At 46.1% G+C, this 19,024-nt stretch overlaps 1 long non-coding RNA gene across 1 annotated transcript; it reads right to left on the reverse strand.

Annotated features, from left to right (window-relative positions):
- Positions 1-11,938: 11,938 nt before the first annotated feature.
- Positions 11,939-13,876, reverse strand: LOC117072633. Its single transcript, XR_004432888.1, has 2 exons — positions 13,261-13,876; positions 11,939-12,486 (listed from the first exon to the last, which is right to left on the reverse strand). It is a non-coding gene; the product is annotated as an uncharacterized LOC117072633 (long non-coding RNA).
- Between the last annotated feature and the right edge of the window lie 5,148 nt (positions 13,877-19,024).

Below are 19,024 nucleotides of genomic sequence, written 5' to 3' on the forward strand. Positions count from 1 at the left end.
TTCATCAAGATGCAGTTGGCTGTGCATGTGTGGGCTCTTTCTGGAGTCTGTTCTGTGCACTGAGCTATGGCCATCCTTACGCCAATTCCCAGGGTCCTTTTTATTTGAGCTGTACGTGTGTCTTAAAATTGTGAGTTGCAAGTCCCCAATTGGCTGGCTGTTTTTTGGTGTGGTTTTGGCTTTTCTAGCTTCTTTGCCTTTTCGTATGCATTGTAGAATCAATTTGTCAATTTCTACAGAAGAAGACGTGCAGTACAATTTTGATTGTGATTACACTAAATTTACAGATCAAGTTGGGGATTAACTCGCAAAAAGAGTCCGGCCACTTATGGAAAGAAGGCAAAATAATAAGTTATGATGACAGTGATATTCTTTTATTATTTGTGCAGGCAAGGGGAAGAGCAGTTCCACTCTTCAGTTTGTGGAGGGAACGCAGGGGTTTTTACAGAAAGGGTTTGGAATGCAGAAGAGGCGGGGGGACTGAGAGGTGCCCGGTGGCGTGGCTTGCTTCAGTGGACCTTCTTGAATTATTGTCCCATTTGGTGAAGGGGCTGGCGCCGTTGTGGATCCTACTAGGTTATAAATTAATCACAGTCAATCTTGTAGTCACTCTTCAGCCAGGAGAGGGTTCCGGCCTTGAAGTAATCTTTTGTTGGAGGTGCCTAGTCCCTGGTAGGACCCGACCTCTGAAGCTTCTAAGCAAATAAATGGCCTAAGAGAGCATGGTGTGTGCTTAACTAGTATCTGGGTAAATAAATGTGCATACAGCATGGGAGCATAGAATGAGAAAAGAAAGAGTGGAGGGCCCAGGTTCGGTGGCTCACGCCATAATCCTAGCTGCTTGGGAGTCTGAGGCAGGAGAATCACTGGAACCCAGGGGATGGGGGTTGCAGTGAGCGGAGATCGCACCACTGTATGTACTCCAGCCTGGGCGACAGAGCGAGACTGTTTCAAAAAATAAAAATGAAAGGGAGTGCAGGTTCACAGCACATTCCAAGACTGTATTTCAAGATGAAAGGTAACACATATGCAGTTTGTCTCAGTTATATCTTGAGACTGGGAAGGGGGAGAGAAAAGGGAAACGAAAAAGAAGTTTAAAACAGTTTGAGGCTAGGCTGCTAAGCTGCTCGGACAGAGGGAGAATTGACATTCAACAGCGTTGAGTGGTCTGATCCATGACCATGGTCTAGTTTTTCAGACGTTTAATTTCTCCCAATATTTTGTCATTCTCATGATATAGGTCTTCCATATGTTTTATTAAATTTATCCCTACGTATTTTGTGTTTTATGGAGCTGTTGTAAATGGTAGTATTTTAAAATTTTCAACTTCTAATTGTTGATACTAGAATAGAAGGCAGTTTCTTTTTGTATGTTGACTTTGTATTCTGCTTTTCTAAGCTCATTTGTGACTTGTGGTAGTTTATTTATAGACTCTGTCATATTTCTACTCAGATGATCAGGTTATCTAAAAATAAATGCCATTTACATCTTCCTTTCCAGTCTGGATGCGTTTATTGCTTTTCTTTTTTGTGCCGGCGAGAACCTCCAGTAAAACGTAGACTGAAAGTGGTGTGAGCAGGCACTCTTGCCTTGTTCTGGTCTCCATAGCAAAGCATTCAGTCTTCCACAACTCAATGAGCTGTAGGTTGTTTATAGATACATTTTATCAGGATGACGAAGTGCCTTTCCATTCCTAGTTTTCTGAGAATTTTATTTTCCGTGAGTTGGTGTTAAAATTTTGTCAAGGCCGGGCGCGGTGGCTCAAGCCTGTAATCCCAGCACTTTGGGAGGCCGAGACGGGCGGATCACGAGGTCAGGAGATCGAGACCATCCTGGCTAATACGGTGAAACCCCGTCTCTACTAAAAAATACAAAAAACTAGCCGGGCGACGAGGCGGGCGCCTGTAGTCCCAGCTACTCGGGAGGCTGAGACAGGAGAATGGTGTGAACCCGGGAGGCGGAGCTTGCAGTGAGCTGAGAGCCGGCCACTGCACTCCAGCCTGGGTGGCAGAGCAAGACTCCGTCTCAAAAAAAAAAAAAAAAAAAAAAATTTTGTCAAATTGTTTTTATGGTTTTTTCTTTTGTTTTTTTTTTTTTTGAGATGGAGTCCCGCACTGTTGCCCGGGCTGGAGTACAATGGTGTGATCTCGGCTCACTGCAACCTCCACTTCCTGGGTTCAAGCAATTCTCCTGCCTCAGCCTTCTGAGTAGCTGGGATTATAGGTACCCGCCACCAGGCCCGGCTAATTTTTTTGTATTTTTAGTAGAGATGGGGGTTCACTATTTTGGCCAGGCTGGTCTCGAACTCCTGACCTCACGATTCGCCCACCTCGGCCTCCCAAGGTGCTGGGATTATAGGAATGAGCCACCATGCCTGGCCTGCATCTATTAATTAATTCATCTACCTTCAAAATATATTGTATCCCTTTATAAGTTGCACACAAACTTAGCAGCTTACCTCTATTTCTCCTTCTGTTCACTGTGCTATCATTGTCATAAATTTTACATCTACATATGTTATTCCCAAAATTCATTGTCACTATTTTTGTTTTAAACTGTTATTTAACTTTTTTAAAGATTTAAACATAAGAGAAAATTGTCTTTTAAGTTTGTCCACATATTCACTACTTCTGGCAATGTTCTTTCCTTTGTGCAGTTTCAGATTTCCATATGGTATCATTTCCTTTCTTCTAAAGAGCTTTCTTTAATAATCTCTTGTCGCATATATCTGCTAGTTATGAGTTTTCTCAGCTTTTATCTGGAAGAGTATTTTGCCTTCATTTTTGAAGGTTTAAAAAATTTTTTTAGAGACAGTGTCTTGCTCTGTCACCGGGTGCAATCATGACTCACTGCAGCCTTGACCTCCTGGGCTCAAGTAGTCCTCCTGCCTCAGCCTCCCAAGCAGCTGGAACTACTGGCATGTACCACCACATCTGGCTTTTTTTTCCTTTTTTTTTTTTGTAAAGCCAGGCATTTGGGCCGGGCATGGTGGCTCATGCCTGTAATCTCAGCACTTCAGGAGGCCGAGGCAGGTGGATTACCTGAGGTCAGGAGTTCAAGACCAGCCTGGTCAACATGGTGAAACCCCGTCTCTGCTAAAATACAAAAATTAGCTGGGCGTGGTGGCGGGCACCTGTAATCCCAGCTACTCAGGAGGCTGAGGCAGGAGAATCACTTGAACCCAGGAGGCGGAGGTTGCAGTGAGCCGAGATTGCCCTATTGCGCTCCAGCCTGAGTAACAAGAGCGAAACTTTGTCTCAAAAAAAAAGACGGGTTTGCCATCTTGCCTAGGTTGGTGTCTGAGGTATTTTTGCTAGAAAGAGAATCCTGGGTTGATATTTGTCTCCCAGGAGTTTAAGCATGTTTTACTGTGGCTTGTTTGGTTACTGATGAGCATCCTACTGCCAGTCCCACCTTCGTGTCTCTGGCTGCCTTCATGATCTCTTTATCACTTTTTGTTTGTTCGTTTCGTTTTGTTTTGTTTTGAGATGGAGTTTTGCTCTGTCATCGCAGGCTGGAGTGCAGTGGTGTGATCTTGGCTCACTGCAACCTCTGCCTTCCAGGTTCAAGCGATTCTTCTGCCTCAGCCTCCTGAGTAGTTGGGATTACAGGCGTGTACCACCAAGTCCAGCTAATTTTTGTATTTTTAGTAGAGACGGAGTTTCACCATCTCCATCTGGTGTCCAGGCTGGTCTTGAACTCCTGACCTCAAGTGATCCACCTGCCTCGGTCTCCCAAAGTGTTGACATTATAGGTGTGAGCTAACGCTCCCGGCCTATCACTGGTTTTTAGCAATTTGATTATGATGTATTTGGGTGTGGTTCTCCTCATGTTTCTTCTGCTTAGGTTTCATTGGAATTCTTGAATGTGTTGGGTTTTACATTTGAAAAATCTTCAACCATTCTTTCTTCAACAACCTTTCCCTTACCTTCCCCCTTTCCTAGCTCCAATTACACGTGTGTTATCCTGCTTGGTATTTGCTGTGGCTTCTTCGTGCTCTTTTTTTTCTTTCCAGTTTTTTTCCTCTTTGTGTATTTTTCATTCCCAGGAGCTACTTTTGAGTCATTTTAATAGCACCTCATTAAGTTCATTTTTTTCCTCTACCTTTTAAAACCATATATTACATATTTATAATAGCTGTTTTAATGTCCTTGTCTATTCATTCAGTCATTTCTGGTCTGTATCTTTTCTGGTTTCTCCTAGCTGTTGGTTACTCTGTGTGTGTGTGTGTGTGTGTGTGTGTGTGTGTGTGTGTGTGTGTGTGTTTCTAGTAATTTTTGAATTAGTAGACATTTTTGAATAGATTTTTGAATAGTTGATGGACGGCATACATTTTATATCGTTTGCTGGCTTTTGTTGTATACCTTTAAACAGTGTTAGAATTTGTTCTGGCATATGGTTAAGTTACCTGGAATCAGTTGGATCCTTCTGAGGATTACTTTTAAGCTTTGTTAGTGTCGGTGTAGAGCAACCTTTACTCTAAGACTAGCTTATTCCTACTACTAAAGCAATACCCTCTGGGTACTAAAGAAGTACCCTTCTTGGTACTAAAGACTGGCCAACTCTCCCATACATTGCAAGGTCCTTCTAGTCTTGCTAGTGAGTATGTAAACTGTTCTTAGCCCTGTATGGTCTCCAGGAACTGTTCTGTCTACAGCAGCCTGGCGATTCTTTCCCTGGTCTTGAGTTCTTTCCCTCCTGTTTGCATAGTTCATAACTCAGCGAAGACTCGAGTGAACCCTCTGCAGATCTTTACATGGTTCTCTTCTTAGCTCCCTTTCTTGGGTATCCTACCCTGTAGATTTTAGCTTTCTTGACCTTCCCAAACTCCATTCTGTCTCTCTCTTAACATAATGAGGCCACCGGACCCTGCGTTTCTCCTCCCTGCCTAGAAACTGCTTCCAGGGAGTGCCTGATGCGACTGTAGGATCCACCTCATTCGTTTCGTCCCCTCAGGAACCTGAGTCCTGCTGCCTGTTATCCAGTGTCAGAAAACTCATTTGTGTGGTTTATTGTTTGGTAAAGCTGGGGGGTCAGTTCGGTCCCTTACTACTTCACCATGATGTGAAGAAGGAAAATCTTGAAAGTAGATAATTCTAGTAATTTTTATTAGCACATTATGAATGTTACATTGTTGAACAGCTCTGGGCTTTGTTTTGGCAGGTAGTTACATATGAATCAATTTGGTTCATTTGAGGCCCCTTTTTCATATTAATAAAAAGTATTTGTTTTTAAAATGTGGTAGAATATATATAACAATTTACTCTTTTACACTTGCAGCTCAGTGGCATTAAGTACATTCACATTATTGTACCACCATCACCACCATCCATCTCCAGAACTTTTTCGTCTTCTGAAACGGAAACTGTCGCCCTAAGCACTAGCTCCCATCCTCCCTCCCCCAGCCCCTGGCAGCCACCATTCTACTTTCTGTCTTCATGAATTTGACTACCCCAGGCACCTTGTATAAGGGGAATCATAAAATATCAGTTCTTTTGTGGCTGGCTTATTTCTCTCAGTGTAACATCCTCAAGGTTCATCTACTGTAGCATGTGTCAGCATTTCCTTTCTAGGGCTGAATAGTATTTCGTTGTGTGGCTAATCCACATTTTGTTAATCCAGTCATCCATCCATGGACACTTGATTTGTTTCCACCCCCTGGCTATTGTGAATAATGTGGCAGTGAACATGCCAGATTGTCTGTTCATGGACAGATGTCTCTGAGGTGTGCTTTAAATTTGGGGGGGCATGTATCCAGAGGTGGAATTACTGGATCACATGGTATTTCTATTTTTAATTTTTCGAGGATCTGCCATACTCTTCCACAGTGGCTGTACCATTTTACATTCCCACTAGCAGTGCACAAGGGTTTAAATTTCTCCATATTCTTGCTAACACTTGTTATTTTGGGAATTTTGTTTTATGTTTTTGATAACAGTTATCCCAATGTTTGTGAAGTGGTATTGAGGCCTGTTTTTAAACATAATTGTCAGGTCTAGAGCAGCTGTTATTCCACCAGAAGTTCAGCTCTACTACTGAGGTGAGACCCCTCTGTGATCCTGGCTGAATGACCTGCGGAATGACTAAGGACATTACTCTGGCTGATTAGAGTCTCTCACATTTCTATGAATTCTTTATTTTTATTTTTTGAGATGGACTCTCGCTCTGTCACCCAGGCTGGAGTGCAGTGATGCGATGTCGGCTCACCACACCCCCACTCACTGAATTCAAGCAATTTTCCTGCCTCAGCCTCCCGAGTAGCTGGGATTACAGGCGTGTGCCACTACACCCTGCTAATTTTTTGTGTTTTTGGTAGAGACAGGGTTTCACCATGTTGGCCAGGCTGGTCTTGAACTCCTGACCTCAGATGATCCACCTGCCTTGGCCTCCCAAAGTGCTGGGATTACAGCTGTGAGCCACTGCATATTTCTGTGAGTTCTCAGAACTGTTTGTCTCACAACTTCCTGATAGTTTTTCTAAAATCTAGCTTTTACACAATAATGGCCTCTTACCCCTTTTAAGATTCTTTTGCCCTTTTTCTCCCCAGCTTTCTCCTTTCTGGGACTCTGCCCTGTAGCTCCAGCCACCTCAGCATCCCACAAACTTAGGTCGCCATCTCCTCAAGTTAATGAGACCTCTAGGCTTTGTTTGTGGTCCCTCTCGCTGTGTTCATGGCCCACAAATGCCTCTGATTGAAAGCCAGGGTGACCACAGGGCTCACAGTCCTGCATGCTTGCACCCAGTGTCTGAAAGCAGCTATTTAATTGTTTTGTGCATTTTTCTTTTTTCTTTCTTTTTTGAGTTGGAGTCTTGCTCTGTCGCCCAGGCTGGAGGGCAGTGGCATGATCTCATCTCACTGCCACCTCCACCTCCTGGGTTCAAGCAATTCTCCTGCTCTAGCCTCGTGAGCAGCTGGGATTATAGGCGCCCGCCACCACGCCTGTCTAATTTTTGTATTTTTAATAGAGACGGGGTTTCACCATATTGGCCAGGCTGGTCTCTTGGCCAGGCTGGTCTCAAACTCCTGATCTCGTGATCCGCCCACCTCGGCCTCCCAGAGTGCTGGGATTACAGGCATGAGCCACTGCGCCGGGCCCTGTTTTGTCCATTTTTCTAATTGGTTACAGTGGGAAGTTAAATGCAATCCTTGTTACTCCATCTTGAACAGAAGTGGAAGTTGCTTTTCTCTTAGTTTATCTTTCTTGGATGCATCTCTTTTTCCTTCTTGATTTACTCCTTTGTTTTGGTGGTGCACATGGTCCAGTTGCTTCCTGAGAAATGGGTTGTATGGAAAGTTAATTTTGGGAAATCTTTAATATGAAAAAATGCTATTATTATACTTGCTTGCTAGTTTATCTGGGTATAGAATTCTAGGTTGGAAATTATTTTTCCTCTTACTTATGATGACATTGTTTTATTATCTTTTATCTTTCAACAGCTGAGAAGTTTAATGCCATTTTGATCCTTAATCTTTTCCCCACCTCTTTATCTGGAACTTTCAGAATCTTTTTCTTGTACCCACTGATGTGGATTTCCCTGGGATGTGCCCTGAGGTGATTCTGTTTTTCAACATTGTGCACTTTGTGTTACTCATTGCCCTTTGTCACATCTTTGCATTCTAGGAAATTTTAAAAAATTCCTTCTCTGATTTCCTTACCACTGTCTTGCTCTCCGTTTTTTCTCTCCATCTGGAACTTCTGTTGTAGTCTTGTTGCTTCCGTGTTCTTTTCCCAGCCTGTATTATCTGATCTCTCTGTTTCATATTAGAGGCGTTCCTTGAATATCTGGTCATCTTTGCTCATTTTTTAGATCAGGGCACTAAAAAGCAGAATGAAACTCTTGACCATGTCAACTATATGGTCATAATAGGGTAGCCTGGTTAGATCTTTTAATCAGAAAATGCTTCATGTTGGTAGTTTTAGGTCTTTTCTCTTGGGCTAGCCAGATTGTTTTTGTTCCAATCTCCTCCCTGGTGAAGTGTCAGCCTAGCAGCCGGTATTCTGGGTGCCAGAGTGAGGGGAAAGAGGTACGGGCTGTTCTTATTCAACATTGTCAATGTTTACTAACCCCCTGTTTTCAGTATGGTGCTGCACCCTCAGTTCAGAGAGCCTCTATCTCATATGCCCTGGAAAATAAATCTCTAGTTGCCTACCAGAGAGGGCATGGGGATCTGTGGCTCTGTTTAATCTTGACTTTCTCTTAATTTTATTATGGTGGAACATTTATCAGCTGCATGACAGATTTATTTTTACCCTCATCCACTGTCCAATCCCTGGCCGATTTTGAAGCAAGTCTCAGATATCAAATAAAAACACAGCCACAGTACTGTTATTACATCTAAAAACAGTTATGTAAATAAGAGGTTAACTGTGTTAATAAGTAATTATGATAATAATTGTGTATTATCATCCCACATCTCAAATTCGTCGATAGATATCTGTTCTTACAGTTTGCTAGCTTGAATGAGATCCAAATAAGGCTTATATACCGTCTTATGTTTCTTGTGGATTCCACTCTGTCGTTCTGAAACATTGCTGGTACTTGTTTTGTACACTTTTGTGTTTGTCCTGTGGGCTTGCAGCGATGCTGGTGGCATCCTTGCAGCATCATTTAACACGTTACTCTGTCTCTGTTTTTCCTGAGGGTTGTTGTTAAATCTTTATCGTAGTTTGTAGTTCTCAATTTGATTAAATTCAGGTTGGTTTTGTTTGACAGGGTTTCTCATCAGGAATATTGGCTCCTCCCTTAGGATGTGCCTACCATCCAATAGCCTCTCTTTTTGTGATGTTATTAGCTATCGATGATAATTACCTAGATCTATTAATTCATAAAGGTTTGCAAAAAGTCATACTCTGAGTATTATATCTCTCTGTTATCAGCTGGAATATTTGGTTTGATTGCTCCTTTGTATATATTGTATAGGAAACAAGGGGAATTATTTACCAGTATTCAAAAATAGTGAGCATCTTCAAAAAGCTACGAATGAGAATTGTTAAAATTAGTGTCATTTGATGAGTTTCAGTCCATCGTAGTTATTGTCCTTATTGGAGCCCATATTTTCTGGCCAGTGAGAGCTCATTCAGTTTGGGCTGTAGGCCTGATAATACGACCCAAGCAGTTTTTGGGAGCCTCCCTGCTTCCTGGTGTATTGAGTAGCCCCAGGCTCCTCTTGTACATTTCGTGCACTAGGCCTGGAATCAACTGTTTCTCCGAGGACTTACGGTTTGTTTGAGTGGAAAATGGCAGTTGGAGACCATGATCTGACCTCTAGGAGTGTTATTGCTAATGGGTTGGTTGTTGACCATTGTTTCTAGGCCTTTTCAGTAATCAGAGCTAGAAGATTATATAAGTGTACTTTTAAAAAGTATACATATATACAATTATACATATAATTGTATGTATAGAATTATTTTATGATAATTATAGTTATATGAAAATTTTTTAGGATAAACATGTGAGTTCATACTGATCATTCCAGTTCAAATTTAGGACTTGAGAATTTTAACTTAACTTCATTGGTCTTAGCTGTTTATATCCTTTTAACTGAGCCAAAAGTCTGAGTTCTCAGGGACACCAGAGTGATTACTCATTCGGTTCCGCACTACACTCACTGTAGTCTAAGAGTGACACTGCAGACACCAGAGTGGTTACTCATTCTGTTCCGCACTACACTCACTGTAGTCTAAGAGTGACACTGCAGACACCAGAGTGGTTACTCATTCGGTTCCGCACTACACTCACTGTAGTCTAAGAGTGACACTGCAGACACCAGAGTGGTTACTCATCGGTTCCGCACTACACTCACTGTAGTCTAAGAGTGACACTGCAGACACCAGAGTGGTTACTCATTCGGTTCCGCACTACACTCACTGTAGTCTAAGAGTGACACTGCAGACACCAGAGTGGTTACTCATTCGGTTCCGCACTACACTCACTGTAGTCTAAGAGTGACACTGCAGACACTGCCACCATCAGTGTGATTCTTGAAACAGTTCAAGATTTTGTTGCGGTTCTTTTGGCCTTAGGGGTGTATCCCCTTAGGGAGCTCAAACACAGCTCTTCTGTATGGCTGTTCTGCCCCCAGCTGGATACATAATCAGATATATTTGTTTAGTTTTACCACCAATTTGTAGGCATTGTTTTAAAAATGGCTATATTTTTATATTTACATAGTACCAAACATCAAGTTTTAATAGAGGTATATTCAAATAATACATATTTCTGAATTTCCAAAATAGGTAATTTTTTTTAAAAAATGTATGGTCTATTCTTCTATTAAAAAATAAGCAGGCTGGCCAGGTGCAATGGCTCATGCCTGTAATCCCAGCACTATGGGAGGCCAAGGCGGGCGGATCACCTGAGGTCAGAGTTCAAGACCAACCTGGCCAACATGGTGAAAACCCATCTCTACTAAAAATACAAAATTAGCCAGGCGTGGTGGTATATGCCTGTAATCCCAGCTACTCTGGAGGCTGAGGCAGGAGAATCACTTAGAACCTGGGAGGCAGAGGTTGCAGTGAGCTGAGATTGCGCCACTGTACTCCAGCCAGGCACAGTGGCTCACAGCTATAATCCTGCACTTTGGGAGGACGAGGCGAGTGGTTCACTTAAGCCAGGAATTCAAGACCAGCCTGGGCAGCGTGGCAAAACCCATCTCTACAAAAAAATACAAAAATGCAAAAATTAGCCAGGTGTGGTGGTAGGCACCTATAATCGCAGCTACTTCGGAGGCTGAGGTGGGAGGATCAGTTGATCCCGGGAGGTCGAGGCTACAACGAGCCATGATGGTACCACTGTACTCCAGCCTGGGCGACAGAGTGAGGCGTATTATACTAACATCCTTTCTTAGACAAATGGAAACATAACAGATACATTTTATTTTACCTTTTTAGTTTTTAGCTTAATATATTCTGGAAACCTCTTCAACCTGTAATATAACATGGAGCTCTCATTTCTTCACAGCAGCCTGGTGCTCCCTTTGGTGCATGAAGCAGTTTATGTAACCAGTGTCTTGCAGAGACTTTGGGTGTTTTTGCCTTTGCTTTTGCCAGAGCACCATGATGAACAGCCTCGTACCACAGTGAACAGCCTTGTGCGTGTTTCTTCTCAGGCCTTCACTGGTATGTAGTTGGGATAGAGCCATGAAAGAGATTGTTAGAGGAAAGGGAGTGGATTTGTGATTTTTTTGCCTAATTGCCTAGTTCCTGTCTCTAGAGGTTGCACCATTTTGCCTCTCATCAGCCATGCATGAGAAGCCTGTTTCCCTCAGCTTGGCCAACAGAGTATGTCATTGAGATTTTGGATTTTTGCCAATCTGATAGGTGAGAAATGGTATCTCAGTGTAGTTTTAATTTGCATTTCATTATGAGTGAGTCAAACTGCTTCTTCAACAGACTCTCAGTGATTGTCCCTTATTTACCACCGTTCTCAGCATAGCTGGTGCTGCTCACTTCTGTCCCCGGGGCCTGGGGACAGTTGGATGTGTTTTCCTGTGGGATTGCTCCCCTCCTCAGGGTCTGGCTTTCCTTGAGTATGCAGAGACAGAGGCTGCTCTTTCTGATTTCCCCTTTTATAATATGGGTACTGGTATCTTTTCTCCCACTTTGTTCTTGTGGGTCTATGCCTTTTTAAGAAAGCATTTCGTGGCCGGGCGCGGTGGCTCAAGCCTGTAATCCCAGCACTTTGGGAGGCCGAGACGGGTGGATCGTGAGGTCAGGAGAGCGAGACCATCCTGGCTAACACGGCGAAACCCCGTCTCTACTAAAAAATACAAAAAACTAGCCGGGCGAGGTGGCGGCGCCTGTAGTCCCAGCTACTTGGAGGCTGAGGCAGGAGAATGGCGTAAACCCGGGAGGCGGAGCTTGCAGTGAGCTGAGATCCGGCCACTGCACTCCAGCCTGGGCGACAGAGCGAGACTCCGTCTCAAAAAAAAAAAAAAAAGAAAGCATTTCATGTCTTACTGGGTTTTGCAGGTAGCAGAGGTAAATGCTTATGTTCAATCTACCCATCTTTAATAAGAATCCAAAAGGAACTTCTGTGCTGAAAGCCACCACAAATGTCATCTATTTTCATGATTCAGGGGAAAAAACCCACTTCCAAGTCCTCCACAGCACACTTTAGAACTTGGAATAACATTTGTGGTGGGCACTGCTGTTTGAAAGGGGCACTGCTTTTATTTTTTTCCTCTGCTTCAACTTGTGAATCAGTTTTACTTGAATCAATTGTGGCAGTCAACACAAATCCATTCCAGAGCACATGGCTTCAGCATGAGCAAAGTTCCTGGTTTGTGTGGATTCTTCCACTTGGGACTGGGATGAGTACATTTTGGGGGTGCTTCAGGGTGTTTTTTGTGCTGGGAGACATCAACTTCGTGTTGCTCTGGACGTTCCCAGGCAGCAGCCTCCCATGCGGGCCCCCATAGCCTAGTGTGCTGTCACGTCCCAGGTGAGCCTCATCCTTTGGGAATCACTGCAGCGTTGTCCTTTCCTTGAGTCAGAAAAGTAACATGAAGAAGTTTTAAAATCTCACCATATCCATTTTTCTTTATTTTCCTACTTGAGATGTGTGTTTTGTAGAGATAAGTTACCTTAATCATAATGGCAATATTTTAACTTAGCCTCATTGATCTTATGTGTGTATATCCTTTTGAGATTATGTAACATGGCATAGTGATATTTTTATGCTACCTTATCTGATATTGTCACATGTACCCTTCACTTTTTTTGAATCAGTAACATCTCAGTAATGTATTCCGCCCAAGTTTTTTTCCCTGAAGAGACCATTTTTCCATAGGGAAACTAACCTTCAAGAATGGATTTAGCTAATTCCATAGTGTCCCACATGAGGATGAAGCTTAAAGTGTTTAAGTATAGTCGATGTACTCTATACTGGTGCATCATGGGATTTATTTTCTAACGAAAAGTATTCTCATGTACTCTCATTTTAAGGGGCTATGTCCGTGTATGCTGTAGGAGATGCTTAGTAAATGAGCGGGTTGTCAGGAAAGCCCCAGGTTCAGTCGTTCTCTTGGAACCTTTTAGCTGACAATCAGCATCCTAATTCGGTTTTGTGCTCCGCTGTTGTTAGGAGGAGGTGTGGTTTTGCTGCCGCTTTGGACATGAGATTGGCCTACTATGACAGAAAGCCTGGAGTCCTGGACAGAACCTTGTCAACACGGGTGGGGTTCCTATTTAACTGACTTCTCTAGCTTTCGGAAGTTGAACATGGAAGTGGCTGGTATACCCCTCCTCCCACAAGTACCTTTGAGAACTCCAGAGTCTTGAAGACAGCGATGCAGATGCTTAGGTGGTAGCACTGTCACCACGTTTGGGAGGAAACAGTGTCTGTGGTGAGCGTCAGCAGGTGCATCCTGGGAAGGGGCTGAGTCTTGGCAGCAATGCTGGTAAGAGACCAACCAGGTCCCTTACCAGGGCCATACAAAGAAGCTGTGAGTGAAATAACCTTTTTGGATAGAATTGGAATTGGTTTTCCCTGGAAATATTTTTTATACACATTTTTTAGTACATATTTTTTATAGACAGAGAAAGAGAAAAGAGGTACCTCTGACTTCCATTTAACGGCTTCTTGCATGTCAGGAGCCCTTTAACTTATTAAAAGCCTCCGTGGGTCTGCTTTAAGTGACTGCTGATGCAGCGCTGTGTTTCCATGTGATGCAGTCAGCAAGGATGTCCGCGTTGGTGCAGAGGGTTGCTTCCTATTGAATCAGGAAAGTGGAAAATCTCAGTGTAGCTCCCTAAGGCCATAACCCCAGCCTTCCTGTTTCCTCAGCTTGAGACTGAAGAACACTGACATCCGATTGAGCTACAGTGGTAACACATTTACCGTTGGTGCATGGGAGGGAAAACAGCAACTCAGCTTTTACTCCTGCCTTCCAGGCCCTGGAATAAGATTACTTTTTCCACCCCGTCCCCATCTTTTTGAAAACCAGCCGTTGGAAGTATCTGTGCAAACGGGGGACATGTGCTCATCTGTGGGTCTCAGCAAAGGGGGTACACTTGCTGTTTCTGTTACAGATGTCAGGCTAATGCTGGGCATGCTTCCTAACTGCTCTGTGGGTGAGTTTCTTACTCTGTAAAGGGAATAGATTGAAAAGGTATGAATCTAAGAAAAATCAGAATTCAGTATTCATGAAGCAGTGATTCCCAAAAGTTTTGGTCTCATACCCTGTATTAGGGTTCTGCAGAGAAACCAGAAGGAAGTGTGTGTGTGTGTGGTGTGTGTGTGTGTGTGTGTGTGAGAGAGAGAGAGAGAGAGAAAGAGAGGGATACCTGTATTAGGGTTCTGCAGAGAAACCAGAAGGAAAGGTTGTACGTGTGAGTATGTGTGTGTGTATCTGTGTGTAAAATGAACTGGGCTGGGTGTGGTGGCTCACGCCTGTAATCCCAGCACTTTGGGAGGCCGAGGCAGATGAATCACCTGAGGTCAAGAGTTCGAAACCAGCCTGGCCAACATAGTGAAACCCCGTCTCTACTAAAAATACAAAAAATTAGCCAGGCATGGTGGTGCGCACCTGAATCCCAGCTACTCTGGAGACTGAGGCAGGAGAACTGCTTGAATTCGAGAGGCGGAGGTTGCAGTGAGCGGAGTCGCACCACTGCACTCCAGCTTGGGCAACAAGAGCGAAAATCTGTCTCAAACAAAACAAAACAAAAAGAAGAATTGGTCCCTGCAGTTATGGAGGCTGAATTGCATGGTCTTCTTTCTACAAATTACAGACCCAGGGAAAGTTGCTGGTGTAGATTTCACTCTGAGCCTGAAGGCTTGAATCCAGATGAAACCAATAGCAGAAGACAGCAGATGTCCCAGGTCAGCAGTTAGGCAGAGGTAGAACTGAACCTTCTGCTGCCATGTTTTGATTCGGGCCTTCAAGTATTGGATGAGAGGCACGAATATTGGGCAAGGCATCTGCTTTTCTGAGTCTCCCAGTTCAAATGCTGATCCCTTATGGAAATTACCTCAAAGACAAACCATTCCCTGATACTTGCCCCTAAGACACACTCCCCACTAAAAACACTCCCCCTTCACATGCACTGTCCCCTCGCAGACACTCTCCCATCACACATTGCCCTCTCACACCCCGCCACTCACCGACAGCACCCCTCACACATTCCCCACAAACACTCCTTCCTTACACACACTCCCCAACACACTCCCTCCTCACACACTCCCCCTCACACACACTCCCCTCACACACCCTCCCCTCACACACACTCCCCCTCACACACACTCCCCCTCCTCACACACACTCCCCCTCACACACACTCCCCCTCACACACCCTCCCCCTCACACACACTCCCCCTCACACACCCTCCCCCTCACACACACTCCCCCTCCACACACTCCCCCTCACACACACTCCCCCTCCACACACCTCCCCCTCACACACACTCCCCCTCACACACACTCCCCCTCCACACACTCCCCCTCACACACCCTCCCCCTCACACACCCTCCCCCTCACACACACCTCCCCCTCCACACACTCCCCCTCACACACCCTCCCCCTCACACACACTCCCCCTCACACACACTCCTCCTCACACACACTCCCCCTCACACACACTCCCCCTCACCACCCTCCCCCTCACACACCCTCCCCCTCACACACACTCCCCTCACACACACACCTCCCCCTCAACACCCTCCCCCTCACACCACTCCCCCTCCTCACACACTCCCCCTCACACACCCTCCCCCTCACACACCCTCCCCCTCACACACACTCCCTCCTCACACACTCCCTCCTCACACCCTCCCCTCTCACACACTCCCCTCACACACCTCCCCCTCACACACACTCCCCCTCACACACACTCCCCCTCACACACTCCCCCTCACACACCCTCCCCCTCACACACACTCCCCCTCACACACCCTCCCCCTCCTCACACCCTCCCCCTCACACACCCCCCCCTCACACACACCCCTCCTCACACACTCCCCCTCACACCACTCCCCCTCCTCACACACTCCCCTCCCCCCACTCCCCCTCCTCCCACACTCCCCTCACACACACTCCCCCTCACACACACTCCCCCTCACACACTCCCCCACACACACTCCCCCTCACACACCTCCCCCTCCTCACACCCTCCCCCTCACACACACTCCCCTCACACCCCTCCTCACACCCTCCCCCTCACACTCCCCTCACACCCTCCCCCCACACACTCCCCCTCCACACACCCTCCCCCTCACACACACTCCCCCTCACACACACTCCCCCTCACCCCCCTCCCCTCACCCACTCCCCCTCCTCACACCTCCCCCTCACACCACTCCCCCCACTCCCCCTCCTCACACCTCCCCCACACCCTCCCCCTCACCCACCTCCCCCTCACACCCTCCCCCTCACACACTCCCCCTCACACACCCTCCCCCTCACACACACTCCCCCTCACACACCCTCCCCCACACACACTCCCCTCACACACACTCCCCCTCACACACACTCCCCCTCACACACCCTCCCCCTCACACACACTCCCCCTCACACACACTCCCCTCCTCACACATACTCCCCCTCACACACTCCCCTCACACACACTCCCCCTCCACACACTCCCCTCACACACCTCCCCCTCCACACACTCCCCTCACACACTCCCCCTCACACCACTCCCCCTCACACACACTCCCCCTCACACACACTCCCCTCCCACACACTCCCCCTCACACACACTCCCCTCACACTCCCCCTCACACACACTCCCCTCACACACCCTCCCCCTCACACACACTCCCCCTCACACACATCCCCCTCACACACCCTCCCCCTCACACACCCTCCCCCCACACTCCCCTTCACACACACTCCCCTCACACACACTCCCCCTCACACACACTCCCCCTCCTCACACACACTCCCCCTCACACACACTCCCCTCACACACACCCCCCTCACACACACTCCCCCTCCTCACACACACTCCCCCTCCACACACCTCCCCCTCACACACACTCCCCCTCACACACCCTCCCCCTCACACACACTCCCCTCCTCACACATACTCCCCCTCACACACTCCCCCTCACACACTCCCCTCACACACACTCCCCCTCACACACACTCCCCCTCACACACACCCCCCTCCTCACATACTCCCTCCTCACACACACTCCCCCTCCTCACACACACTCCCCTCACACACCCTCCCCCTCACACACACTTCCCCTCACACAAACTCCCTCCTCAAACATTCCCTCACACACACTCCCTTTCACAAACACTCCTTCACACACACTCCCTCTTCACACCCACACTCCCTCCTCACACTCTACCTCACACACGCTCCCCCCCACACTCTACCTCACACACGCTCCCCCTCATCCACTCCCCCTCACACACACTACTCACACACACTTCCGCCTCAACACATCCTCACACTCCCGCCTCACACTCCCCCTCACACACACTCCCTCCTCACAGACACTCCCCACATGCACTCCCCACTCACGGACACTCCCCCCTCTCACACACGCACTTCCCACTCACAGACACATGCCTCTCACAGGGACATTTCCCCAACGCTCAGACACATGCGTGTCACAAAGACTCCCAGAATCATGTTTGATCTGAGTACCCTGTGGACCAGTCATGTTCACAAAAAAGTAACCATTGCACACCCCTTTGTAGTCTAGAAGCATTGAAAACCCCAAAGAAAGTCTGTTTCTGTGGTTTGCATCAATCAATATTTAATTTATTAGAAATTAAAGCTGAGAAATTAAAAACATATTTATTAAAAAACAATACATCTGTTACTTGCTAATATCTTTTTTGTTTATGGACAGGGTCTTGTTGTGTGGCTCAGTGTGGAGTGCCTGGTGCCTCACCCTCCTAAGTATCCGGAACTATAGATGTGAGCCACCGCGCCCAGCCCTTGCTAACATTCTTTATGAATATATGTTATTCTTCAAAATTGTACTTCCCCAACAAAAGTGGTTAGTGAGCAGGCTGGTATTGTCTTACATATTTTCAAATTTCAGCTTAATTCTCACATCTATTTCTATATTCACTCTACTGTGATTTAATTGTTTTGGTTGAAGTTTATGAAGAAAATCCCGCCTCAGACAGATGGATATTTGGAGAATGCAGAAGTATTTATTAGCCTTTTAGATAATTGTGGATATTCTTCTTTTTTTTTTTTTTTTGAGACGGAGTCTCGCTCTGCCGCCCGGGCTGGAGTGCAGTGGCCGGCTCTCAGCTCACTGCAAGCTCCACCTCCTGGGTTCACGCCATTCTCCTGTCTCAGCCTCCCGAGTAGCTGGGACTACAGGCGCCCGCCTCGTCGCCCGGCTAGTTTTTTGTATTTTGTAGTAGAGACGGGGTTTCATTGTATTAGCCAGGATGGTCTCGATCTCCTGACCTCGTGATCCGCCCATCTCGGCCTCCCAAAGTGCTGGGATTACAGGCTTGAGCCACTGTGCCTGGCCAGATATTCTTCTTTGATGCTACATTATGTGTTGGCATTGGGGATTCCTCGAAGTTACTTCAGTGTGGAATGCGAACCCATCAATAAAGTTGTCACTGTCTGTGCCCCTGAGATCTGTCAGGGGACCTGCGCTTCGAATAGACATTTTACTGTTCGTGGTTCTGTAACTGTTCATTGGGAAAGTATTGGTTGCCTGAGTTATGCTTCTCTTCCAAATGTTGACACATTTTGTTATAAAATATTTTAAAATTACATTTGTTAATATCACCACTGATCTCAGAAAAGTCTTTAAGTTTTGGAAATCTATCAAGCTCACATCATCAATACATGTTTTCCAAAATTCCAATGTTTGCTGGAAAGCTCAGTGTTATCATTAGCAACAGATACTGTCACTTGTTCTTGAACTGAAGGACTTGTTTTGTGTGTGTGTGTTTTGAGACAGAGTCTCGCTCTGTTGCACAGGCTGGAGTGCAGTGGTGCGATCAAGGTTGCTTACTGCGGCCTGGACCTCCTGGGCTCAAGCGATCCTCCCGCCTCAGCCTCCAGAGTAGCTGGGACTACAGGTACATGC

Source organism: Trachypithecus francoisi, unplaced genomic scaffold, assembly GCF_009764315.1.
Source record: "Trachypithecus francoisi isolate TF-2019V2 unplaced genomic scaffold, Tfra_2.0 Lachesis_group4, whole genome shotgun sequence".
Lineage (NCBI taxonomy): Eukaryota > Metazoa > Chordata > Mammalia > Primates > Cercopithecidae > Trachypithecus > Trachypithecus francoisi.